This window comes from Pan paniscus, chromosome 6, assembly GCF_029289425.2.
Source record: "Pan paniscus chromosome 6, NHGRI_mPanPan1-v2.0_pri, whole genome shotgun sequence".
Classification (NCBI taxonomy): domain Eukaryota; kingdom Metazoa; phylum Chordata; class Mammalia; order Primates; family Hominidae; genus Pan; species Pan paniscus.
The window spans coordinates 54,702,338-54,728,580 of NC_073255.2; the positions used below are offsets into that span (position 1 = coordinate 54,702,338).

Consider the following 26,243-nt stretch of genomic DNA (forward strand, 5'->3'; position numbering starts at 1 on the left):
CTTTCTATTACCTGAACTGCAGGTGAGTTGGGAAAGTTGTACAATCAAAACAGCAACAAGAAACTGATGTTTCTTAATGCACTTTTGTCCTTTAATGATAGACTCTTCTCACATTTACACCTACTTTCGGGCCACCTCCTCAGACTCCTCACTGTACATGCTTATTCCTCGGTTGGCCAGAGTTACAGGCAGTTTGTACTGATTTGGAGTCTTACCCTTCCTTTGGCTTTCTTACTTCAGTGATCCCCACCACCCCCATATTTGCAACTGTTCTGCCAAATCTGACTCTGTCCTTGAGGCAGTAAGACTGTGATTTCCTGTGACTCCAGTAGAAAGAAAGGGTTGACAAAAACCCACCACAGGCAAAAAAGCCACAAACTCATGATTCTTACCCTTTGTTGTAATCGTCTGTTTAGAGTAAACTCTGCTAGGTTTTCTGCCTGCTTTTGGTGGCTTTCTGATACCTTCCAATAATTATTCCTTCTGTCTGGTTTTCATCACTGCTATCTGGGGGACAGTTTTTCAGTGACGCCATCACCATTACCAGAAGTCTTCCACTTTTAGTCTCCAAGAAAATGAAGACACAAGAAATCTTTAACAAGTGAGTTATTTTCACATATAAAATTTTGTATCCAAAAAAGAATAATCTCCTTTAAAACATCTTAGAACATTTTTTAAAAAAGGATCATGCATTAGGTCCCTCAAAAAAACTAGTGGACTGAAAAAGGTGAGACTCACAGACAGTCATTCAATAATTTTCAGTCAAGACCCTGTTATATACAGGTGTGGTTCTAACTATAGCATTGCAGATGAACAAGCCAGAGTCTTTAGAAGTGCACAAATGTATGTCCTAAAAAATTTCAGTAGAAAAAAATATTGTCTTAATCATTTTTGCTTAAAGAAGAAATCATACTAAAATTATGTGCTGTTTAGAAACAAAATAAATACTACATGTCAAAACCAGTAATACTTTTAAATATTAATGTCTTGTTGTATACTACAAATCTGGTAGGAAATTTTTGGTGGTTTCATTTAAAAGGTTTTTAATAGATTTCTTATATGTTTAACTGATGTTTCAAATGTTTGAAAATATTATCACAAAAGATAACTAAGTCGTTTAACAGACTCTGGCCCCTGATGGGTGGACTATATAAATATACTTTTTTTTCCTAGCAAGTACCATGTATCATTTATGCCTTATGATAAATTTATGATTATATGAATTTGGTGTATTTTCTTAGGCAAAATTTTTATCTTTAGCATGTTCAGTATTCCAAGTCAGGAAAAAATGGTTTATTCATAATTGTTTTATTAATTGCTTATATACACTTATACATAAGAATACACATTTCATTTTCATAATATTCCCAAGTTTTGACATATGCTTATTACAATTTTGAAGTTTTAAAATTATTTCTTGCTTTGTATGATTTTGTATATTCTGTTAATACAGTTAGTTATGTCATATTGCAGTTGTGCTTATGAATAGGACTCACATATTTGTATGTTTAGATTTTAAGTACTTTTCTGTATTCTCGAGTTTTTATTGTCAATTCTGACATTTTTATACTCATGCTAGTAGAGTGAAGCTGTGCCCATTTTTTAGTATTTATATAATGCATTTTGACTTTAAGTGTTATTGTATAGTTAGCAAAGTTGTTTGACATACTTTAAAATTTTTTTAAATTCATATTAATTCCAGGAAGTGCCTTCTTTTTTATAGAAAAGTCCAGCCCATTTTGGTATTTTATTTGTATAGGACCCCATTCTCCAATATGTTCAATATTGTAACTAGCCTTTGTTGTCTCTTTTTATTTCTATGTTGTATAAAACAATAACTTTTTATTTTTCTTTGTATTGGATGGGAGGTAATTGCATGTTATTAAATTCATTTTCTAGGATTTATTATGCCATTATTTTCTACCATTCTTACAGTTATATTGTATTAATAATAATCACCATTTAAAAGGTCCACCAGGTACAAGAGCAATTCTAAGGCTCCTCTTAATAATGGCCTGTTTATTTCATGTCTCACCTCTTTTTTAGGGGACTTCTCTAAATTGGGCATTAGTATAGCCTTCTCTGGACACCCCATTATATCTTACCATTTAGTATTTTACTGTAAAATGCAATACTTACTGGTCTTTGTTTTTTCAGAATGCATTTTGCTTTCTTATATATTCTGATCAAGTCTTTTATTGAGACACGGTTTACATACAATAAAATGCACAAATCTTGATCATTCAGTTAAGTATTGATAGTTACATACTTCCACCAGCCATCATCCCAGAATGTGCCCTCATGCACATTACCATGTAATTCCCATCCCACCCTACCTGCCAGAAATACCTACTTCCAGTTTCTTTCTCTAGATTATTTCCGCTTGTTCAGAGACATCATGTAAGCAGAATCTTACATGAGATGTTTTATATCTGGCTTCTTTCAGTCAGCATAATATTTTTGAGTTTCATCCGTGCTGTGCCTATTTGTATTTTGGTTCCTTTTTTGGCTGAGTAGTATTCCGTTGTACAAATAAACCATAATTTGTAAGTGCATTCTTTTCCTTATGGATCTTTGGTTCCTTTTCAGTTTGGAACTATAATGAATAAAGTGCTATGAATATTTTGCACCAGGATTTTTGTGGACATACACTTCTATGGCTTGCAAGTAAACACTAAAGAGTGGGTCATGGGGTAGGTCAATGTGAAAAGTTACAAGAAATTACTAATTTTCAAAGGGTTTGTACTATTTTACACTCCTACCAGCAATATGTGAGTGTTCTAGTTGCTAAACATCCTCACCAACACTCAGTATTGTCAGTCTTTCTAAAATTGTCCATTCTAGTGGGGTGTGGTGGTATCCTGTGTGTGTTGAGCTGGGTCTGGGCTGTGCTGCTGCGTAGTTAGACTTAGTTCTGTATTTACCATGTCTTTTATTTTTTGTATTCTGATACTTTGACATCTGGAGCCTCACTGCTGCTAGACGGATGGCCTCTCTCACGGTTAATCAGTTCTGAGAGGTTGTAAACAACTTGACAGAGAGCAGGCTTTTCAAATATAAGCAACCAATCCAGAGCCCACTCCCTCAACCACCTCCTGGTTGTCCTGTAAGCAGGCTCTTACACTCTGGGCCACTGTACCCTGCCCTAATACTCACCTAGGGCCAGGTCCCAGGGATAGCCCGGGTGCCCCACAGCCCACTGAAATGATTCAGACTAGTCAATGCTAAGCCTGCTTGCTCTGCTCTACCAATTCCTTCCCACGGAACCCACACCAAGGCTCTTGCCCACAGCTCCTCTCACTCTCTCTGCCTCATGGCTAACCCTGCCGCTTCCCAGTGGTCCCCTGAGGGTGGTGTCCCTCTTCTATTGGGACCTATGAGTAATGAACTATCTTGCAATGAGAGTTGTCTCCTGATCTGTTGGCCTTATTGTACCTCAACTTTCTGTTAATACACTATATTTTAAAACAATTCTTCACTGGCTTAAAATGTTTGCAAGGCTGTATCAGGATTTCTCTTTAGCAGTGCTTAGAATCTGAACGCCAATGTGACTTGAGGTTTTTTAGAAAATAATATCCCAGTGACCAGCTTTCTGAACTCTTAGAGTCTCTCCCCATTTACAACCTGCCAGAGTTTTGGGTTTCTAGGGAGTTCCTTGTTCTCCAGCTTTGCTCATGAGTCCCAGTTCTTCAGTGGCCTCTCTCTCCTCTGTGTCCCATGGAGGCATCCATAGCACCCCCAGTTAAGATTCTGGCAGCCTGGCAGGGTATCTGGGCATTCGTGCCCTTCCCCTAATATCCCTGTTCATTTGTTGAAGCTCATGGGAAAGGGCTGATGTTTGGCTGCAGACTCATTCCATGGCTGGTGCTCTTCTGGAGTCTAACGCATCACGCCAGCCTACACATGCCCTTTGAAGTTTGTGATCCCATTGTCTCCTTTCTCCTTAGCCCTGCCTAAACAGCCTTCTTCCTCTCCCTTCACATTGCCAGTGAGGAATGCAAGCTGTGTTATGCCTTTCTGCATTTAGTCCACCTGGATCTCTTTGCATCTTCAGCTCTCTAATGAGTAAATACATTAAACAAACAACAATTACAACAAGAGCCTGTGGTTTCACAGTTTATCCAGCTCTTTCTGTTAGGATGGGAATGGCCATCTCTGGAGACTCTTTATCTGCTACCTGGAAGCAGAACTTCACGTTGATTGATTTGTGTGTCATTAACTATCTTTTGGGTTATTGTAATTTTTTCAGTCGTTCTCAGATCTCTATTGCTGCTTAGGAAGATTTTTTACAGCCATGGGACTGTGTTTACAGATTTTCTTTTTCATGTCTTCCAACTACTCTATATTTTTCTTCCTTCAAAAGAAAAGTCAACATAACTGAATGTAGTACTTGTAGTGGAAACTTGCTTTTTTCTTTTGACTGTTCAGCTCTTCCCTGTGGTTCTCTTCCTTTTCAAAGTCTCCAGGAAGAAATCTTAGGCATTATCCTTTTTGTCCTTGGCAAGTTGTAGAATCTTTTATTAATCTTTAAAATTTGAAAAAAAAAATATTTAACAAGTAGGAGTCCTGGAACAGAAGTTGTTTCCTTAAGAATTTGCTCTTCACTAGGGGGTGATGAGGGCTCTCTGTTGTCAGAAGTCTCTGGTTTCTCTGGTATCTAGACTTTATCACATGTTGTACTGCTGGGATTTGATTTCAAAATTTGTTAATTCACCTTGTATTATTATTGTTATTCCTGTCCACAGTCTGATGGTAATTTTCCTGGGCTAGTTTTATTTAACGCTACTCTTTCAGTTTTTCTCTTTTTTATTATTATTATACTTTAAGTTCTAGGGTACATGTGCACAATGTGCAAGTTTGTTACATATGTATACTTGTGCCATGTTGGTGTGCTGCACCCATTAACTTGTCATTTACATTAGGTATGTCTCCTAATGCTATCCCTCCCCCCTCCCCTCACCCCACGACAGGCCCTGGTGTGTGATGTTCCCCTTCCTGTGTCCAAGTGTTCTCATTGTTCAATTCCCACCTATGAGTGAGAACATGTGGTGTTTGGTTTTTTGTCCTTGCGATAGTTTGCTGAGAATGATGATTTCCAGCTTCATCCATGTCCCTGCAAAGGACATGAACTCATCCTTTTTTATGGCTGCATAGTATTCCATGGTGTATATGTGCCACATTTTCTTAATCCAGTCTATCATTGATGGACATTTGGGTTGGTTCCAAGTCTTTGCTATTGTGAATAGTGCCACACTATTTCTTTCTATTCAGTTGTTCATACCTTCTGGAAAGTTTGTTAATTACCCAGCCTCCACCCAGACATGACTGTTTTAGCAAGCCCAATACAGTGCCACATGCTTGTCTGCATCTAAGGTGGTAATCACTCTTCTTTGGCTTTGGCTGAAGAAGTGACAAAACACCTCCAGAAGCTCCCTGTGGCTCCAAGTTGAGGGTGCCCATCTCCAGCCACTTGCTCTTCTCCTAAGGGCTTATGGTGGTGGCTATCTTCTTTTGTAAATTTCTCATTGCTTTTTGAAGTCATTCTCATTATTTTGATGCGGATTTTGTTTTTTGAAATGTTAAACCCTGTGTTTTAGACTGTCAGTAATTTGAATTTTTTATTTTTTCTCAAGCAACTGTAAAAAGGACTATTACATGCTCTCTGAACACTAGAATTCAGGAATGCTGTAACAAACATATTTATTAACCTGGAGAACATGTAGGGACTTCAGGGGAGAAATATTACGATACTTGAGTGCTTATTTTGTGGAAAAGGAAGTAGATTTATTCTGCATAGCATGATAGGGCGCACATGGGTAGAATATACAGGTGGCAGAGTTTCACTCAGTGTAAGGAGACACTCCTCGTACTGAGGGCTACCCCCAGTGAAACAGACACTAAGGAAGCAACAATTTCCAGGTACTGGAGGTGGGAGGGCAAAGGCTCATTGGCCATGTTTTAGCTACAATGAGAAGAGTTCCTGACTCTGGCAGTGATAAGAAGCATTCAGTTCTGTCAACAAGGTGATCAACCGCAAAATAAAAACATAAACCCAAACTTAGCAAGAAGAGACTTTTATTCAAAAGGATTTTTACAATAATAAAAGACTATTGTAAATGGAAGAACAGAAGATCTTTAAGCAACTCCAGAACTTAGGCAAAAAGAGTTTCTTTCTTTCACAGACAGGAGTCAACAAGGCTAGAAAGAACCAGGCATGGGGAATTGAGATGAAAAAGTAGCATCGTCAGATAATATTTTCCCTGAGGCCAGCCTGTTCTCAGGAGGGGCATCGGCTGCTCAGGCTGAGGGGTCCCTGGAGGAAGGTTAACAAGCATTTTGTTCAGTTGATCAGTGGGGACAAAGCAGTTCAGCTAATTATTTATGAGGCAGAAAAATGGGAATTTGCAAGGTCTTTGTCTTTTTCACAGGGAACAAGGGGGCATCCACACATCTAAATCATATGAGAGGGGTGAGTCTTTGCTGTAAGCTGTTTTTAGGGATACAAAAGAGTGGGATATTCCTTTACCACATCAAAAGACAAAATTATAAGAAATTTTGTTTAAAGATCTAATTGGCTTTTATTTGCTATTCTAGAATTGAGCATCACCTCATTCTATTTTCTGAGAAACAGAATTTGCTGAGAAATAGAACCTCATTCTGTTTTCTGAGAAATAGAGAATTCTATTCTCTATTTTCTGAGAAATAGAATGAGGTTCCTATGAGCTGATCAGAGGAGGTTGGCTTTATAGGCAGAAAGGACTTAAGGAAGCAGAAACAGGGAACAAAAAGTGTATTGGTCATTTGAAAGTTACTTTCCTTACAGGGTTAAAACAGAGGGAACTTCCTTATTGTGCTGAACCAGGTTGACTGAAATCTCCTGTTTTTTAGGAAAACTGACCCATTTCAAACTTCTGTTTGGTTCCATGGCACTTAGCACAAGTCTGTCTATTCTGGTCTGGTCTGGTCTGCTGGGGCCTAGTGCAGGAGGCTGGTCCAAGCCAACAGCCTCTCATCAACTGTGTTTAACAACATTCAGGTAAAATTCTACATTGCCAAGACTTTGTCAAGCTATATTCACTTCTTGGCAATGTGCTCTGTCCAGTTGTCATTTAGCTTTCTTTGGTCATTTGCCAAGTACCTCCAGGCACTTCACTAGGCTCTAAGGTTAAAAGTATGGATCAGAAATCAACCCTGCTCCAAGGAGATCACAGTCTAAAAGTCTTCTCTGGAGAAGTACACTTCCAGAATTGCAGCTATAAGCCCTGTACATCCTGAGTTGGAAATGTGAAAAGTCCAGAAGTCAAAATGACCAGAGTAAGGGCTAAAGATCAAAGGATACTATGAAGGTTAGGCTAATAAGACGTGCTGATGCATTGCATTTGGGCATGAGAGAAAGGAAGGTTTCCAGGTTAACTGCAAGGAGTTTAGTGTCAGCAACTAAATGAATGGGATTGATGTTTATTGACACAGAGAAGAATGTGGGCTTAACAGGAGGTAGTGGAGGGAGATGCAGAGTTCAGTTTTGTCTGTGATAAGTTGATAAGTCTATTAGAAGTCTGAGTAACTTCTTCAAGTAGAGATTTGGAGTTTGGAATTCAGAGATGGGATCCAGGCCAGAAAGATGAATGTGGAAGTGATAATGAGCCAGCATGTTCTGCCCCTTGCACAATAAGCCAATCACTGAGATAACAAGTTTTGCAGTAGAGAAAAGATTTTATTCACAAAGCAGCCAAACAAGGAAGTGGGAGAACACCTCTCAAATCCACCTCCCTGAAGATGGGGTCTTACAGATATTTATGAGAGAGAGGAGCAAGGTGGTCCAAGGCATTAGGAAAGGTGATTGGGAGTGAGGAAAAATGAGGTAATCACTGGTCCATGCAAATGTAGTCAAGCTTCATGGCTCTTTATGGGATACATCTTCACAAAATGGCATCATTAACATCATCTGAGAGTGATATTTTTGTCCCTCTAATGTTAGAAGATCACTCATTGAACATTGCTGCAGGGAATCAACCCTGTCCAGTTGGAGGGTCAGTGGTCTCAGATGGCTTGAACCAGACAAGAGTTGACCCCAAGTTCCTGAAAAACAACGTAAGCAACTTACCATCGTAACTTATAGATTCTATCTATAAGTCAGGCAGTGGGAATTTAGTTATATATGGTTTAGCTCATGACTTTTAGCTATATAGGTTTCAAGATCAACTAGAAAAAAGGAACTAAAAGCAACCAAAGCAGATAAAGTTTTGCAGGATCATCAGCTTAGCTGTTAATTTCAGAGGTGGCTTGTGGATCATCACATCCAGAAGTCATAAAGTTGATCTCATACCATGGGAAGCGTATTGGCTGAGCAAAACCAGCAGTGATAATGATTCTACTGGTTTCTAGGCTGATGGGTAGACTTGGGAGTAAAGGAGCCCTTCTATTTTCCACCACAATCCTCTCTGATCTGTGCGCAGGGCTGTTCTGGTTAGCTGAATATCACCGTGTGGGTTATGTGGGCCTTGAGGCAAACTTCAAGGTTGACCTGATGCAGTTCATTGGCATGTTCTCTTGTCCTCTATTCATTATCCCCAGTGGCTAATTCATTTCCCGGGGACTCTGTGGGAATCAAATAGTTCAATTATATGGAAAATGAATCTAGGCAGAGAGCTTTCATCATACATTAAGAAGTCCATGCTGGAAACAAGATACAAAACTATCAAAGTAGGACTCCAATTATGTAAATATATATTCATGCAACAAGTGAATGAGCAAGTGGGGATTATTCCACAGATATGTTAGTCCTACTGAGTGTCAGTCTGTATTATATGCTGAATTATCAGTAGAAAATAGGGTTTCTGGTCACGTGGCAGATGGAGCTGAGGTTCATGAATCCTTCCTACTGCAAACACGAAATGCCGAGTAAATGCTGAATATATTTGCCTTTAAAATATCTAGCTTAGTTTGGAAAAAATAAAATTCCCCAGGTGCTAGAAATCAAGTAAGAAGCAAATCCCAGAGTAATATCAGACAGGCAATGCCATGTGATTCTGGGTGTTTGGGACTGGCTGGAGGCCCCAAGGATTGGAGTCGTGATCTCACATGGAGACAGGAAATTTGGCTGTAAATGCTTGTGAGTCAGAAGACCTGGAGCCACCCTCTGCATACAGTTGTTAATCTAAACTGTGTGTGGTGGTGGTGGAGGCCAGGATGGGGGAGATATTGTCAACCTAAAGATAGAAGCTGAGGAAAAATTAATATAGAGAGTGTATTTGGGTCAAGGTTGAACACAGCAGCTTAGGACACAATTCCAAGTTGCCTTGGGGAGCGCTCCTTTGTTACAGACAGGTTCTTAAAGGCAAATGGGGACAAAGAGTGCCCTGATACAAAGTTGTTTGCCTAGAATTCTCACTGGTTTATAGCGGTAACATTGGTCAGTGATTGGCTATTCATTGTTGAACTATAGGGTAGAGGACATAGTGTCCAGCGTATGGCATTTTATGGCTACTGGACATCAGTTAGTCCAGAGCCCACCTAGCAAGTGGCTTCAAGCAGTAATTATTTAGTTCAAGGAGGAATGAGAGGTGACTGATGTAATTAGTCCTGATAATTAAAGGGGGCTCACATTCCTCAGATGAAGTTTCTTTTCTTTCTCAGTATTTAAGCTAGTGACACATGTGGGCTTGGGTGCAAATTTTCTTACATGCATGGTGGGGGCTGGGATGACCAGGGTCAGTAATTTTTAAAGAGAATCAGGACTGAACACTTGTTAAAGAGGGCAAGACGGATTGTATTCAGACAGCTGCAGTAAGGGAGACAATCCAGTATAAACTGAGCTCAACTTCAACTAAGACCAAGGTGGCTGAGGTTTTTAAAAGGAGGACAGAGAGGGAACAAAAAGGAAGAACAAAAAAGAAACTTGGAGCCTATGAAGAAATGGAAAATTACAGAAGGGGCTCAGTGGAGAATTACTGAAAAAGTGGTGTGGCAACTTGTGTTGCGTCCACGTGCACTTTAGGGTTTGGCAGCATTGTGTTAAAGCAATTTAATTTATAAGTAAAATGTATGATTGATGGATTGATTGATACTGGAAGGAAATTATAAACTATTGGCATTAGCTATCTCTCTTTGAACCTTTTGCTTCTTCTTTATATATTTTTCGAATTTGTTATAACGACCATTTTTTTAATTGTATGAAACAAAAAGTCATGGTATCATGACTAAATTTCTTATAAAAACAAACAATGATAAATTAAATTGCTTTAGAAGAAAATACAATTTTCTGGTTATTGATTCCTAGGCATTAAATCATAATTTGCAAATGATAACGAATAGAAGCCAGAGAAAGGGAGTTTGCTAGTTAATTTGTTTTCATTCTGAGTTCAGACAGAAGTCTGTGTTGCTGTTCTCAGATTATTCCATATGGCATCACGTCATCAAATTTAATTTGGATAGAATATTTTAGGCAGATACATTCAATCAATAATTGTATTCATATTTGTAAAACCAAATTGAATTTTTTTCTACTAACATGAACTAAGAGATAAATGTGTAGGCTGATGGTTTGCATTAATATTTTTACACTTAAATTTTTGGTCTGTGACTTATAGTGAAATGATATTTAAAATCTATACTTAAGTGTGGACTGGGCATGGTGGCTCAGGCCTGTAATCCCAGTACTTTGGGAGGCAGAAGTGGGCAGATCACTTGAGGTAGCGAGTTCAAAACCAGTCTGGCCAACATGGTGAAACTCTGTCTCTGAAAAAAAAAAAAAAAAACTATGAAAATTAGTGAGGCATGTGGCAGGTGCCGGTAATCCCAGCTACTCCAGAGGCTGAGGCAGGAGAATTGCTTAAACTCCAGAGGCGGAGGTTTCAATGAGCTGAGATCTCCCCACTGCACTCCAGCCTGGGCAACAGAGCAAGACTCCATCTCAATAAATAAATACATAAATAAAATCTATACCTAGGTGTGCATGGATTTATACAAAATCTTTCTTGAGGCCTAGAAAACATCTTTTAGGTTTTTTGTATGCAAAGAATATAGATACATTACAAAAGAAACCAAACCACTGTTTAGTTGTAGATATATGTAGATTGGTTTGGTTTCTTTAGTAAGTTGTATCATATATTCTTCTCAGAGAGCATCCTCACTTGATGTGTCACAATTAGATCAGAGTTTGACACCACCTTTTTCCTACCCTTGAACAAAATGTCAAAAATCATGAGAATGTGTGCACAACAAATTACTGAAGTATATAGTCACTAAATGCTTGAAATTTAGTCTTTGAAGTTTAACTTATTTGATTTGTGTGACATTAAAAATTGACTTTACAGATGATCATATGTGGCAACTATTGAAGTGAGTTGAGAACCTTAACCAAAATGACCCAGTTCTTTTCAAACATTTTTATTAAACATATTCCATAGAGATGTGCAGACTTTAAATTAAGAATTGCAACTGTGATATTCAATGAGGGAATATTTAAATAACCAGAGCACTGTGAGACTCAATGAACCATGCAAACATTTTGGATATTGGCTTGAGGAATAGAACTTAATTAAATTTAGACATTCTTAGAGTAATTGCTGAAAATTGTGTCTATCTTTTGCAAAACCTGGTATTAAATGCAAGGAAACCAATAACAAGTCACCTCGATGATGTGCCTACTGTGTCAGGCAATAGTGTAAGTGTCCCCAGAACATGTGAAGGACTTTTGGGTCCCCCCTTATTAGCTTAAAACAGAAGAGGGATCTTTCACTTTGAGTTTTGCCTTGGAATCCCTGAAGGCCGGGGGAGGTCATGGGGAGAGTTCTGGACATGGACTCAGGCCGTCTGATCAGTCATGGCACTTGCTGGATTCACAGTCTCCAGGGAATCACTTGCATTTTGTGAGGGAAAAATTTTAAAGTTATGAGATTTGAGAGGAAGAAGGAAAAAAGATATATTGAATGGCAAGGTTATGCCTCCAAATGCTTTCCAAATACTTACTTACCAGAGATGGAATACAAATTTCATTTTGAATTTTCCAGTAGCCGAGGGGGTGGAAATCTAATCGATCGCACAATCCACGATGCTGATAATAAAAATAAAGATGTGTTGCCTAGGAGGAGCATATTTATTTCTTATTTTGAGACCTGAGAGAAATTTTTCCATTAGTCCTTATGATATAATGAAAAATTTTTTCAAATCCTTACAGAAAATACAAACATAAAGTTCAAACATCTGCCTATAACTTTCTTCCCTGTACATTGATGGGATAGTGTCACATGCAGCTCAGTGGAAGCAATTCGAAGGGAAGTCAATGCTATCCAGTCCAGATGTGCAAGTCCCAAATGGACTGGTCTGGCCCAAGTATTGAGTTCACTCTAGCTAGGTGGACAGAGGACTGAAGATCCTGAAGGCTGTCTTCCCTATCCCCCCATCTAATGCCAGCTTGTGTGAATTAGGAGGCAGAGGCAGGGCTTATAACCTCAGTAACGTAAGTACATGCTGGGAGCACACAACCATAAAAGGCAAAACGCTCTATGGATGTGAGACATTTCTCACTTGAGATTCTTGAACAATATTCTGTTAAACACATAATGAGACTTATCTATTATCTCTTACTTTTTTTCCAGCAGATTGGTGCACTTTTTCATTTCCTTAGGAATAACTAATTGGACTTTTAGGGGAGTACAGATGTTGACAGAGTGGGGTCAGGAGACAGTAGGATTGAAGCAGACTCCGATCTCTTGGGATCTTGTCAGTGGAGGATGGGAGCCAGGAGGCTGCCGTGCTGAGGATGTGAGTGCTCACAGCTAGAGTTCTCCCAGGGCTAGCACAGGAGGGCCTGTGTCTCTGGGACAGGCTGCAGAGCATCCTACAGCGCTTGAGTAGACGATGCCCTTGGAGTAGAACGTGGCTCTGTACAAGCATTGTTTTGAGGGAAGGATTAACCAACATCCTCATAAGGTTACAAGGGACATAGTAATAGCTACAATTTATTTTTTAGGACCTAAAAGTTTCCAGGATTTTCCAGGAGCTTTTTTACTTATATTAAATCATTTAAGCCTTACAGTAACACTATGAAATCAATATAATGTACATTTTACAAATCAGAAAACAAGGCTAAGAGGTGATATATAAGTTGCCCAAAGTCACACAACTGTTAAGATGTGCTAGGAACTGAATTGTGTCCTCCTAAAATTTGTATATTGAAGCTTTAATCCCCAGTGTGACAGAATTTAGAAATAGGGCCTGTGAGGGAGGTGATAAAGTGTAAATGATTTCCCAATAGTAGGGCCCTTCTCTGATAGGAGTGGGGCCTTTATGTAAGAAGATAAAGAGACCCCAGAGCCCTCCCTGTCTTTTTTGTGATGTGAGGACACAGTGAGAAGGCAGCTGTCTGTAAGCCAGGACAAGAGCCCGCACCAGACAAGAACCCACCTGGATCTGCATCTGGAAATTTCCAGCCCCCAGAACTGTGAGAAATAAATTTCTGTTATTTAAGCTACCCAGTCTGTGATATTTTATTATGGCAGCACCAATATAAGAATGAAAGGCAGAATTTAAATTTGGCCTGTGTGTCCCCTGAGGTCTAATTGATACCATGGTACTTCTGCAGCAATGGGGATAACTTACAATATGCGACGTCATTTAATTTATATGCTCGTTTAAAACATGCTCTAATGCCATCAAATTTGAGGACAACCAAAGCTTCGCTTGTTAAGAAATGTCTTTTATCCCTCCAAAATTTCTTGTTTGAACTGAATGATGTTTCACATTCTCATGATTAAAGCAGAGAGAAACCAACATAATAATTGTTGAGAAACCTAGGGGAGGTTTCACCTGGACAAGATCTGGCTGGAGGATAACCACCTTCAAACAAGAGCCAAAAAAAAAAGAGGTTTTCTTTGTCTGTTGCCAGAGATCTCTCATGTGGTACCCATGGTTAGAAGGCTGAGGACTATGTATGTTGGATCCATGCAAGTGGGAATTTGTAATATTTGAAAATGGCCAGAGAGGAAAGAGCTGCGTGCAGAAATAAAGCCACTTCACAAACGGGGTCTTTGACATGAACTCGTTAGGGGTGAGAACCACATGTTTCAAATCGTGACGTCCCATGTCTCTAGAGCCTAAAGTTAGAAGCATTCAAAGAAGATCTGGTGGTTCCAAGCTAAGTTTTTGTTGCAGCTGTTTTCCCAAATGAATGATTTCTAGGATCAAATCATGTCTTCCTAAAGTCAAAGCTGTGGCGAGGGCCCAGGCAGTAAGGTCTGTTACCAGGAAATGGGTGCTGGGGCATGTCTATCTCGCCTCATGGACAACCCTGGCCCGCGGGCTGACCAGGCTTCCGGAGCAGGAGGGCCTTTACTTGGCTCTCACTTTGCACCTCACTTTCCACCCGAGGAGAGCCTGTCTGAGATGAGTGACTGTTCTTCCATGAGTGGTAGAGAAAACCTAGGAAGCTATTTTCAAGAGAGTTGTAGATGAACAAATATGTTTCTTTGGATGCTAAATGTAAACTATGAAAATGACTATGGTGTTCTAGAGCTGTGGGGAACGTCTGGTGGTATGGTGGAGGGGCATGGAGTATAGGAAATTCTAGCAGTCATGCAGCAGATCATCAGCAGTGCTGAGGTTTTAATTGCATGTACTGTCTGCCTCGTGGGGGCCCATCACATCTGATTAGTGACTGATTCCAGATCCATCATTTGTTTATCAGGATGTGCCAGCTGCTGCTTGGTAGCCCCCAGCATGGTGGAAAGCCGTTTTATAAACCTCAAGTGCTGTGTAATAATGTTTAGCGGTGGGAGGGGGTGATTATGGATCACTGAGCACAAATCAGTCAGGTTCTCAAATAAATAAGTCTTTGTTAACTCCTCTGATTCTATTTTGTGAGCATAAGGAGTATTGGTTTGATTATTTTTTCTTCCCATATTACTAAGAAAATTGCTTCAGTGCAGCTTCAAAGGCTGTTTGCATAAAAAGCCGATTATTCACTCTTTTATTGTTCATTTTTGTGGATCCGGCATTCAGGAAAACTCTCCAAAATCTCTAGTTAGTTTCCCCGTATTTCAGGTTCACAGTGAGTCAAGCCACTCATAGTTTGTCCCTCTCCATCCTCTCTCTGACCCCCGAGGCAGAGCTGTTGCCCTGTCTCAAGTTTTCTGCCTCTTGGTGAAAGCTGGTCAACACTATAGTGGGTTAACATGAGTGACTTGATGGGATGCAAAGAACAGACTCAGATGGTGTCAGGAGAAGAGCTAGAAGGAATACCTTTTTCAAGATTGGACTCCACTGCAAGACAGAAAATTGAAATATTTGGTCTTATTTGGATTCCAGAGGAGTGTGGACTGGAATTTTTTTCTGTCTGAATTATGAGACATAATGCATACAAGCGAAGCTGTCTGTTCTGGCCCAGGAGGGATTCCAGAGCAAGTGGCCTTCGTGCTCCAGACTCAAGTAACCAAAGTAAGAAAGAGGCCTGACTGTTCCCTGTTTGCAGAGATGAATTCCACTTAGGCTTTTGGCCATGTTTTGAGAGCTAGCATTTGCTGAAACAGCCTAAGATGTTTACACATTACTTTTTTTTTTTTTTTAAAGTAAGAGAATCAGGAAAAAGCAATAAACAGAACAGTCAGCTCAAAGTACTGTAGGCAAGCAAAAAGAAACAATTTCATAGTGGAGAAATTAAATGGATTGGTGGAATTTAAGGTAGGGATTCAGTGTTTTAAGTGTGGATATAAAATTTTCACTTAAACAGTACTGAGCAAGTCTTTCTTTTGGAAGTTTCATGACTCAGAGCTTAACTGTTATAGTGCATATAACAAATCGCCAGATATAGCAGATTTCCTAAAATGCTTTGGACGTGGAGCTTTTTCCCTCAGACCTTCCAGGAGGACAGAGGCTCTGTGGGACACACTTAGGGAGGCCCTGCAGTAGAAATGTACTTAGCATGGTTTGCATTTCTTCTAATCATTCATCCTACTTGATGCCCTTGTCCACACATTTCTTATAATGTGTAATAATTTTTGCAGACATTTTTCATGGAGTACCATTTTTATGGGAAATCATGACCAAAGCAATTGTTTATATTATGCTTGATAGAAAATAACTCCTAGGAGGAGAATGTTGTAAATTCAACTCTTTTTTTTTTTTTTTAAGATGGAGTTTTGCTCTTATTGCCCAGACTGCAGTGCAATGGCGTGATCTCGGCTCACTGCAACCTCCACCTCCTGGGTTCAAGCGATTCTCCTGCCTCAGCCTCCTGAGTAGCTGGGATTACAGGTGTTCGCCACCACGCCCAGCTAACTTTTTGTATTTTTAGTAGAGACGAGGTTTCACCATGTTGCCCAGGCTGGTCTTGAACTCCTGACCTCAGGTGATCCACCCTCCTCAACCTCCCAAAATGCTGGGATTAGATGTGTGAGCCCCCGCGCCTGGCCAATTCAACTCTTTTAAGTGATGTCATTAGTGTTATATAAATACTTGATAAATACATGTTAAATCTTAGTGGATATACATGAACTAGTAAATGGCTATTGCAGTGCCATAGCTCATGAGAGATGTTATCATTCAGGAAATAAAAAGAAACCTAAAACTATATTATCTGTATACTTTAACTTACTTAAAAGTTACTAAAACGTCATGACATTTTAATTTTATTTCATTTTTAATTGGATGCCTTTAGGTATGATAGTTTACTGAAGTCAGTATAGGGGAGAACCTAAAACCTTAGAGATAATACAGGAGAGTAAATGAGGTTAAGAAACTTGTGTTGAGAGTTTCACCATCCAGTGTAACTCAGTGGCACGACAGTGAATCCACACCCTTGCCTGTAGGATGCTTCCAGAAATCACCCTACAATCATGTGTCAGTGAACTTAGGAATGTTCTTATCAGGAATTGTCTGTATACTTGCAGAATAATTGTCTTTAAAGTTATTGGGAATAAATATGGGAGATAATGCAATAATTTGTGCAAGTCCAATATTAGTGATTTCCCTGGAGATGTTGAAATAGAGGGAAATTTCATAGTATGAATTTGGCCATGTAGCTTTAATACATGTCATCTAGAAGGTGGCCAGATTCTGTAGAAAAGAAGTGTGTTTACTCATGCTTTCACTGCATAATAAAAGATATCTCATAATATTATTCATCTCCCGTTTCTGTTTTTTTTCCAACTTTTATTTTTAGATTCAGAAGAATACATGTGCAGGTTTGATACCTGGGTGTACTGTGTGATGCTGAGGTTTGGGGTACAAGTGATCTCATAGTGAGCTCATGAACTCTGAGCATAGTACCCAACAGTTTGTTTTTCCCCTTCCTTTCCCCGAGTCGCTGCATTGCCCTCCTGCTCCAGCAGTCCCCAGTGTCTACTGGTGCCATCTTTATGTCTCTAAGTACCCAATGTTTAGCTCCCATTTGCAAGTGAGAACATGCAGTTTTCTGTGAACTTCTTGCTTACTGTAACCAATAAGAAGTGGAAAATATGGGAATTCCAATATTCTGCCATACTCATAAAAATCCAAATTCAAATTCTGGTTTAAACTTCATTTTCTCATGGGTGAGCCCCTTTCCTGATGGCTCCAGGAACATAAAACTCTCAGAAACATCAGATGTGAAAAATCTCCCAAGTGAAGAAGAGACACAGCTCAATGAGGCCCATGGACATATTAAGCAAATATTTTCAGAGATTGTTTATATGTGCCAATTTCTTATTCAAGAAATGAAAGGGTCTACCATTAATGAGTTTGGACAGCAGAGGTCCAGCTTACAAGCACTAATTCACGATAATTTGACTATTTTACTCAAGTAAAAATCAAACACCAAACAAAAAACTAATCATTCAATGAATGATTTTAGTTTTGTATGTACAGAAAGGTTTCCAGTTTGTAATGTCCACAACGTAGGTAAAGATGTCAAAAATGTCCCAGAGGGCTAGAGTCCTGCCTGTTGGTTGGGGAACAGCAACAGCTGAAGTCTGTTAGAGACAAGGTCATAGAAGCACTGGGATGAGAAGCAAAGATTTGAAATGTTGCCCCCAGTGCTACAGGGCATTGTGCAAGGACTTAACCTGGGCACTGATGTGATGACAGTTCATCTTAGAAAACGCAATCTGTCAGTTGTGCAGAGGATGAATGGAAAAAAGAAGACCAATGGTAATAATCCCTGATAGATGGAGAGATAGCAGAGCTTTAAAAGATGAAGAAAAGGTGACAGTTAGGACTCATTCTATTGCAGGGGCCTATGTGTAAGGGAAGGGAAAAAGTCAATGAAGATTTCTGGGTTTGGCCATGGAATTGGCTGGATGATGATTCATGAAGGTTGGCAGCACAGGAGGAGACTGAGGGCAGGTTTTGCTGCAGGAGAGGATGGCAACAGGAGGATGAATGTGTGATGTTTCACCTAAAGTGTGTTGGGACCGCAACATGGAAAGGTCTGCTCAGACGGGAATCGCACACTCAGAGTGGACGTCATGCATGCTAGTAGAGAATATCTCTACATCAATCCGTATGATGACTGGCTGAGTCCCTGAAGGGCATCGATTCTATCTTCTCAACCTTTAAAGCAATTTAAAACACTGCAGTATTTACATTTGGAAATCTCCTTAAGTTACTAAACTTTCCATTTTCACAGTTCTAGGTAAGCCTAGCCAGGTCTGTCAGAACAATCGGCTTTGCCCTGGCAGAGTTAGATAACTATAGATATGAAAGCTTCTAAAATATTGTCCTATAAATACTTCCCTGGGCAATATTTATACTATGTTACTCAATTAATTGTATATCCATTGCTGAATATAAATTTCTGCTTATTAATGGGCCATAAAATTGTAGCAAACAGAAGCCCTAGAAAGGGAATGCAGCATGGAAGATTGTGAGAGCCCTGGTCTTTGATTCAGATTCTGGTTTAGGGTCAATGGATCTGACACGTAGCAGCCACATTACCTTGGGCAAGTCACTTTTTTATTTTTATTTTTATTTTATTTTTGAGACGGAGTTTGGCTCTTCTTGCCCAGGCTGGAGTGCAATGGCACGATCTCGGTTCACTGCAACCTCTGCCTCCTGGGTTCAAGCGATTCTCCTGTCTCAGCTTCCTGAGTAGCTGAGATTACAGGTGCCCACCACTACGCCCAATTAAATTTTTGTATTTTTAGTTTCACCATGTTGGCCAGGCTAGTCTCGAACTCTGGACCCCAGGTGATCTGCCCACCTCGGCCTCCCAAAGTGCTGGGATTACAGGCAGCAGCCACCGCACCCGGCCGGCAATTCACTTTCGTCCTCATTTTTGGGCTTCACTTTTCCTTTTTCAAAAGGAAGTTATTTCCGAATGTTCTCACTTATAAATGGGAGCTGAATGATGAGAACACATGAACACATGGGCGGGAACAACACACACGGGGCCTGTCAGTGGGGGTGGGGGAAGGGAGAGCATCAGGAAGAAGAGCTAATGGAGCCTGGGTTTAATACCTAGGTGATGGGTTGATTGGAGCAGCAAACCACCATGGCACATGTTTACCTATGTAACAAACCTGAATACACTGCACATGTACCCTGGAACTTAAAAGTCAAAGGAAAAAAAAAAAGGTGATAGATGATTTAAATATACAATCTCTAGGACTCTATCCATCTGTTAAGCATCTATGGTTTCTATAGAAACTTAGATTTTCACACACAATCTATAATTTCAACAACAATGCTTGTGATTATTACTATCAATATATTAGTGAGATAGCAAACCCTTGACATTTACTAGTTCAACTGTAAAAAAGACTGAAATGTAGAATGGTGAAGGAATATATCTGAGAGAGAGAGGCAGGCAAGATGTCTGCATGAAATTGGTCAGATGCTAACATAATACAGAATATTTGTGGCCAAGAGGACTTCCTACCCAAAGTCAGTCTTCAAATACAGAAATTCCTAACTTTAAAATACCAACCTTCGGTGATACTTCAGAAGCAAATTATAATTCCTAATTAAAGACCTTGACATTGTAACAAAATCAAACCCAAGAGCACTTCCCAGTACAAAACAGACATCAGAATGACAGGGTAAGTTTCCCCTGTCTCTATGGCCACAGATATAGAACCTTGTGATGTGGGAGTGGCAAACAGAACAGCAATGCAGGAAGGAAGAGCGAGTGAGTAAGTTAGTATGAGTGCGTGTGCACACCCACACATTTCTCATCTTACATATTCATCACTGGAGAGTTTTTACTAATGAGTCTTTGACACCTGCACCTGTGGATATTTTGTTCTAAATGCTTCCTTGGTACAGTCATGATAAAAGACGGCTCCAGTCCATGGAAGTTATCCATGTTGTCCCGCTTTCCAAAAAGTATTTCAGGCAGCTTCAAAAATAAACATTGCTTTTTTTTGGATGATATCACATTGCTTCTTTAGAGATAACTATCCCAAGGATCTAAGCAAGTCAATAGAGCCAACCAGACTTACTAAGATATGAATCCACCCCATTTCCAATACCTTTCCATCACTCCATTTGGTGCAAAGAGTCGCCCCCAAGACTGTTGCTCCAACCTGCATGTCGCCACTTCCTCTGTGGTAAATATGGAAAGAAATTTAATGGACTAAAACAATAACAACAACAAACATAGGTCTTTACCTGCACTTCTGTGATCTGGTCTCTTAACAGCTGTCCGCTGTTGCTGCTCCCAGACCTACATGCAGGGCTCCAGCCCTGTGGGACATTTTTGACATCTGCAGAACAACATAAAGTTCTCCCTCACTTCCATGTCTTTGCATATGCCTTTTCCTGTGCTTGGAGTGTCATTTCCAAGCTTCCAAATTTGGCCATGGCCTGACAGTGCTGAGCTCAAGGCTTATCACTGTAGAAAGCCTTGTGGGCTAAGACAGATGGCTCTCTCCTTTTCTCCTTATTACACTGTTATTATTATTGCCATACTTATTTCCTGCATGAAACTGTGAGTACCGCAGAGACGTTTTCATCACAGTATCCACTGTGCCTAAAGAGCAAAGAGCAGATAATGCTTAACTCCCTGAGCTCCACATTGGTTGAATTAACTCATAATTTCCTGATATAGGAATGCATACATTTTCCCTCCTTTATACATATGTAAATTTCCCCAGCCTCATTTGACAGCCAGAGAAGTAGGTTCCTAATCACTCTGACACCTTGGCAGTTTAGCCTAGATGAGGTAAAATATTATGATACAAATATCTGATTGTTTTTCTTTGAAGGAATAATTAGCAGTTTGACAGATTGCATATGTGAATTATTCAGTGTGAGGCTGTAAATTTCCTACCTGCAGAATTTAACTCTAACTTGCAGTGAGCAGAAGGTCTGTGTCAAATTGGGATGTCTTTGAAAATGTTGGCTTGTTATTTGCAAAGTTTTTAAAAGAATAGCAAGCTGTAGAGAGGGACTTGTGACACGAATAGGTGTATTTTAAAAGGGTCACTGCCAGGATATAAGAATCCCCTGTGGGATGTAATATTAAGACACAAAAATGTGTGAACCTATTATAATATAATATAATATAATATAATATAATTAGGTTGTAAATTCCACATCTGACTAGTATCATTTGTGACTATTGACAAGTTACTTATCCTCTTTAATCCTCTATTTCTGAATACTGAAATTGGCATAATAGTGTTATCTGTGCTGTAGAATTGTTGCTGAGAGGGTCAAATAGTGAATGTGTGTGTGGCTTGAGCACAGAGCCTTGCAGGGATCCCTGACCATTATTAGTTCAGTGCTATTACTTGTGACCCTCCCAAGGGCAAGGGTTTGAAAATGTGGGTTTTATTATTGGGTATGGTAAGGTCAACAGATCATGAGATGATCATCATTGTTCAAAGAGAGTTGGTTATACTCAGATATCCCAAGAGAAGAGGGTGTTCTATTGAGGAACACACAGGGGCACGCTGGCCTGGGTCAGGAGGCAGAAGAAGCTGAAGTAAAATATGAGCAAAAGCCCTCATGGTGGCTTCCACGGGAAGAAGGGGTGAGGCAGGCTTAGGATTGGCTACTTGGAGTGATTTCAGCAGACTGTGAGCACAGGAACTGCCCCTGTGTCTGGAACCTGGCCCTGATGATCAGAAGAGGTGGACAGTGGCTCTCAGTGTGAAAGCCCGCAGAGGAGGTCATGGGGATGTGAGCTCTGATTGGGTAATCAACAAGAAAAGTGCACTCACAGGTGAGTGGTTTACTATCTCCTGGAATGGGTTAGCCCTGGGAGGGGCAGTCCCTCCAGCGTCAGCAAGGCTCAATGTCAAAGCATTAGAATGCAGAAAATGAGATAGGGCTAGCACAGCATGTTGCTTCCACAGCAACATGGGTGGGAAGTCGGGGGCTTCTACAGGTCTCAGTCGCTAATTACATCTGTCTCCGGGAGAAATGTAACGGGAGTCAGCTTTGTGAGTGGGATGCCTTGTCTAACCAGTGGGGGCTGGGGAGGCTGCAAGATAGGGGCCCAACTTTGAGTGACGTATGAGTTTTGCGCTTATGCTGCAAGTGTCTTTGGGAGCAGTCTGTGGTGCAGCACTAGCTGTCCAGAGAGTGTCACCCTCCCACCTCCACTCAGAGCCTCCCACGGCAGGGTCTTTCCAGGATCTTCTCTCTCCTGTGGGGTAGCTCCAAATGTCCTGCTCCCCACTGACAAGAGGAAGCAGGCGACGCCCTGCAGTGTGTGAGAGCCGGGCATGGCCCCGGACCAGCTGTGCATCCCAGGACACATGGGATCCTCTGTTTCCAGCCCACCTGCCCAGGATCGGCTGTGGGCCATAGGAACTGTTGCTCAGTGAGCCCAGAAATGGTGTGTCTCCTGTAGCTGTGGTCTGCTCTCTCGTTTCCTGGTTTATCACCCAGCTCCTCTCTAGCCGCTCTCAGGAGCCATCTTTTCCCTTTCTCCACTTGTAAAATCATGTCAAAAATATGTGCATCTATAAATCATTGACTGTCGTTTCTCACCTCCTCAGACCTTATATGTTCAAAGGTAAACACATTTTTGTGTTTTGTATGAATCATTTCTCTCACAGGTTAATAATATAAGTGGATATTTTGGTAACTGTTCTTTGGCCCTTAAATTATTTTTTATGCCACAATTCAAATACACTTTTATAGTATAGTCAATAAAATGATTACATTGTGTCTAATTCAGTAGACCAGAAAGGAATCTAGACAGAAAACACCTCTAATAATATTTTCAGAATTTCCTAATCTCCGTATCTCTTATATGATAGCACAAAAAGTTATCTAAACTGTGGAAAATGTGTGTTGATTATATCTGCTCAATACAGTAGCCAATTGTCTCTATTTCTCTTTAGGTCCTGCTTGCTTCATGTATGACAAATGTCTTGGTGCGCTTCCCTCACATTTCTTGTCCTACTGTACTGTATTTCTTATTTCTTAGAGTTTGACTTACATATCCCAGCAGTTCATACCCTACAGTCCCAGGGAAACCCCACTGGATCCCATGAAGCCTTGGCTGTGGGGGGAAACCAATACAGTCACCATCTCTTTATCACAAAATGCTTTTGTCTTTTATGAATGAATTTCCCCGAGGAGAAAGAGAGAAAGTGCTAGTTTTATTAAATCTGCTCAAAAGTAATTCCTTTGATGAACTGGCTGGGGGCAGCACTGGAAATTAGATGGCTAAGAAGGGAGTTTAGATTTGCTGTGTGTCCTGCCACTGCTCCTGAGGGCTCCAAAAGCAATCAGCTCTGCTGGGAGCAGACTGTCAGGAAGGGTCCTCGCGGGTCTCTGGATGGGGTTTGGATCTCCCTTCTGAAGTGCATCTTTCTGCAGCTAACTGGCATATGCACCCCTACTCCATGCCACATTTCAGCCCTTCTACACACACACACGCTGCCTCTTTTTGTTTCACAAATGTAAATGTTCTAACCAAGACTCAGTCTGAGAACATGCACCATTAGATAGAGTCTAACGCTGGGTGCTTGTTTCACCATTTGGTAGTGCCCTATTTATTTCAGGGAGATTGTGGATGTCAGCAGAAGCCTGAAGAATGGGCAACCAGCCTGTCACTTATTCTGCTCTCTGAGAGTCTGACTTAATAAAAGTGGCTCCTGCTCTAACCAAGTCTTAGGGTAGAATCACTTCTCAGATTCTAACCTGCGAGGCCAGTGAAGCCTCATATAGTGGGACTGAGAGGACCCTGGAGAGACTGAGCACAGTACCATAGCACAGGTACAAAAAAAATCAGTGCAATAGTACAGCATGGTGCACAGGAAGACTAAGCACAGTACCACAGCAGGGTGTGGAGGAAGACTGAACACAGTGCCACTGCACAGTGCACAGGAAGACTGAGCACAGTATCCTAGCACAGGTGTAGGAAGACTAAGCACAGTACCACAACATGTTGCTGTAGAAAAACCAAGCCTAGCACATAGCATGGTGCTGCAGGAAAACAGAGCACAGTGCTGTAACACAGTATTCAGGAAGACTGAGCATAGTACCACAACACAGTGGTCAGATAGGGTCTGTCATCAATGAAGGTTTGACTGTAGTAACCTGTCCACTTCATGCCACACACCAGGGACCTAGAATTACATCATCACCTAGGAATTTGCCCTTTATTTTAAGTCACATTGTTTAACACACCTGCCATCTGCCAGTTCCATTGGTGAGTCCAAGATGAACAAAACTGGCCAGTGCCATGACATAGCTTCACATCCAGTGTAAGAGGCCTCCTGTCTTCCTGTGGCATCCTTATAAGCCAAGTACTCCTGGAACTATGGAAGGAGTGGTAGCTTAGGCACAAGGAGATGGACAGGGGCTCTGCAGGAGGTCCTGAAAGAGGAGAGGAGCATTAGCTCACGGGTGCATGCATGAACTCACAAGATGTCCACACACAGCAGCCTCATCAGTTTTTAGTAGGCCAGACCATGTCTAATTTCATATTACCTAAATGATCAACTGTTTGTGATTAGGAGACGTAATGCCATCTTCTGGAAAAAAGCCAGTGTCAGACAACTTGTGTTCATGTATTGGTCTCCAATATCTCACCTGTGTGACTTTCCCCAAATTACTTCACCCTGCATAACTCTCAGTTACATCATGGGTACAGTGAGCTCCGTGTATTTACTCAGCAAGCATGTACTGCCATTACATTTGGTCAGGCAGTGTGCTGGCCATAGTGGACACCGCACCTCAGGATGACTCCCTGTGGAGAAGGCTGTGTGAAGTGATCGTGGCACCAGGCTCCATTAGCTCCCTGGGGCTGCCACAGCAAATCCCACAACCTGAGAACCTGAGTGGCTTTAAGGAATGTCAGTTTACTCGTCCGCAATTCTGCAGGCCAGAAGTCTAAAGTAGATCAAGGTCCCACAGGGTCAGTTTCTTCTGGAGGTTCCGACGGCTGCTCCCTTACATGCCTCTCTCCTGGCTCCTAGTGGCTGCCCGCCACCCTGGGCTTCCTGGCTTTTAGAGGCTTCACTGCAGGCTCTGCCTCCGTCTTGATGTGGTCTTCTTCTCTGTGCCCGTGTCTTCTCCTTTTCTTATAATGACACTTGTCATTGGATTTAGGGCCACTTGGGTAATCCACGATGATCTCATCTCCAGACCCTTCTTAATTACATTTGCAAAAACCCTTTTCCAAATAAGGCCTCATTCATGGGTTCTCAGTGGACAGACATTCTGGGGGCCACCATTCAACTCACTCTGGTGCTAAACACCAGAGCCTGGCTCATAGCAGACAGGCACTTAAGGATGTCTGCCCACAGGAAAGGGGACACTTGCTTAGCGCAATGTTATATTGAAAGTGCTCCAGCGGATCTGACAGTGCCACATCACAGTGTGTGAGTGAACAGAGTCCAGGCTCTGGGACCAACTCTGAAATAAAAAGTCTGCTACAGGCCAGGCGTGGTGGCTCATGCCTATAATCCCAGCACTTTGGGAGGCCGAGGCGGGTGGATCATGAGGTCAGGAGATCAAGACCACCCTGACCAACATGGTGAAACCCTGTCTCTACTAAAAATACAAAACTTAGCTGGGCATGCTGGCACACGCCTGTAATCCCAGCTACTTGGGAGGCTGAGTCAGGAGAATTGCTTGAACCCAGGAGGCAGAGTTTGCAGAGCCGAGATTGTGCCATTGCACTCCAGCCTGGGCGACAGAGCAAGACTCTGTCTAAAAAAAAAAAGTCCACTACAAAACGGCCAGACCCCACAGAGCATTCACACCCACAACACTAGATCTCTAAAGTTCAGTGGGCTCTTTCCCACTCCCATTCTAAGGACTGCTAGGCAGTGAAGATGGCATCCTCATCCCCTGTAGATCAC

The 26,243-nt window shown here is 41.1% G+C and overlaps 2 protein-coding genes across 11 annotated transcripts in view; one reads left to right on the plus strand and one right to left on the minus strand.

The window, feature by feature from the left end:
- Nucleotides 1-26,243, plus strand: part of VWC2 (von Willebrand factor C domain containing 2) — a 150,465-nt gene that overhangs the window by 52,674 nt on the left and 71,548 nt on the right. The window lies entirely within an intron of this gene.
- The window catches only part of ZPBP (zona pellucida binding protein), a 261,637-nt gene continuing 243,091 nt past the window's right edge, over nt 7,698-26,243 (minus strand). The window contains exons 9-12 of one of the 5 annotated variants that reach the window (XR_008626247.1): nt 24,565-24,753; nt 20,584-20,944; nt 11,975-12,055; nt 7,698-8,598 (exon numbers count right to left, since the gene is read on the minus strand). The gene's annotated coding sequence lies outside the window, so the exon portion shown is untranslated. Of the gene's footprint in view, nt 8,599-11,974; nt 12,056-15,060; nt 20,945-24,564; nt 24,754-26,243 lie in introns of those variants that run through there. The other 4 variants (XR_008626246.1, XR_008626245.2, XR_008626248.1 and 1 more) reach the window with 4 other exon arrangements.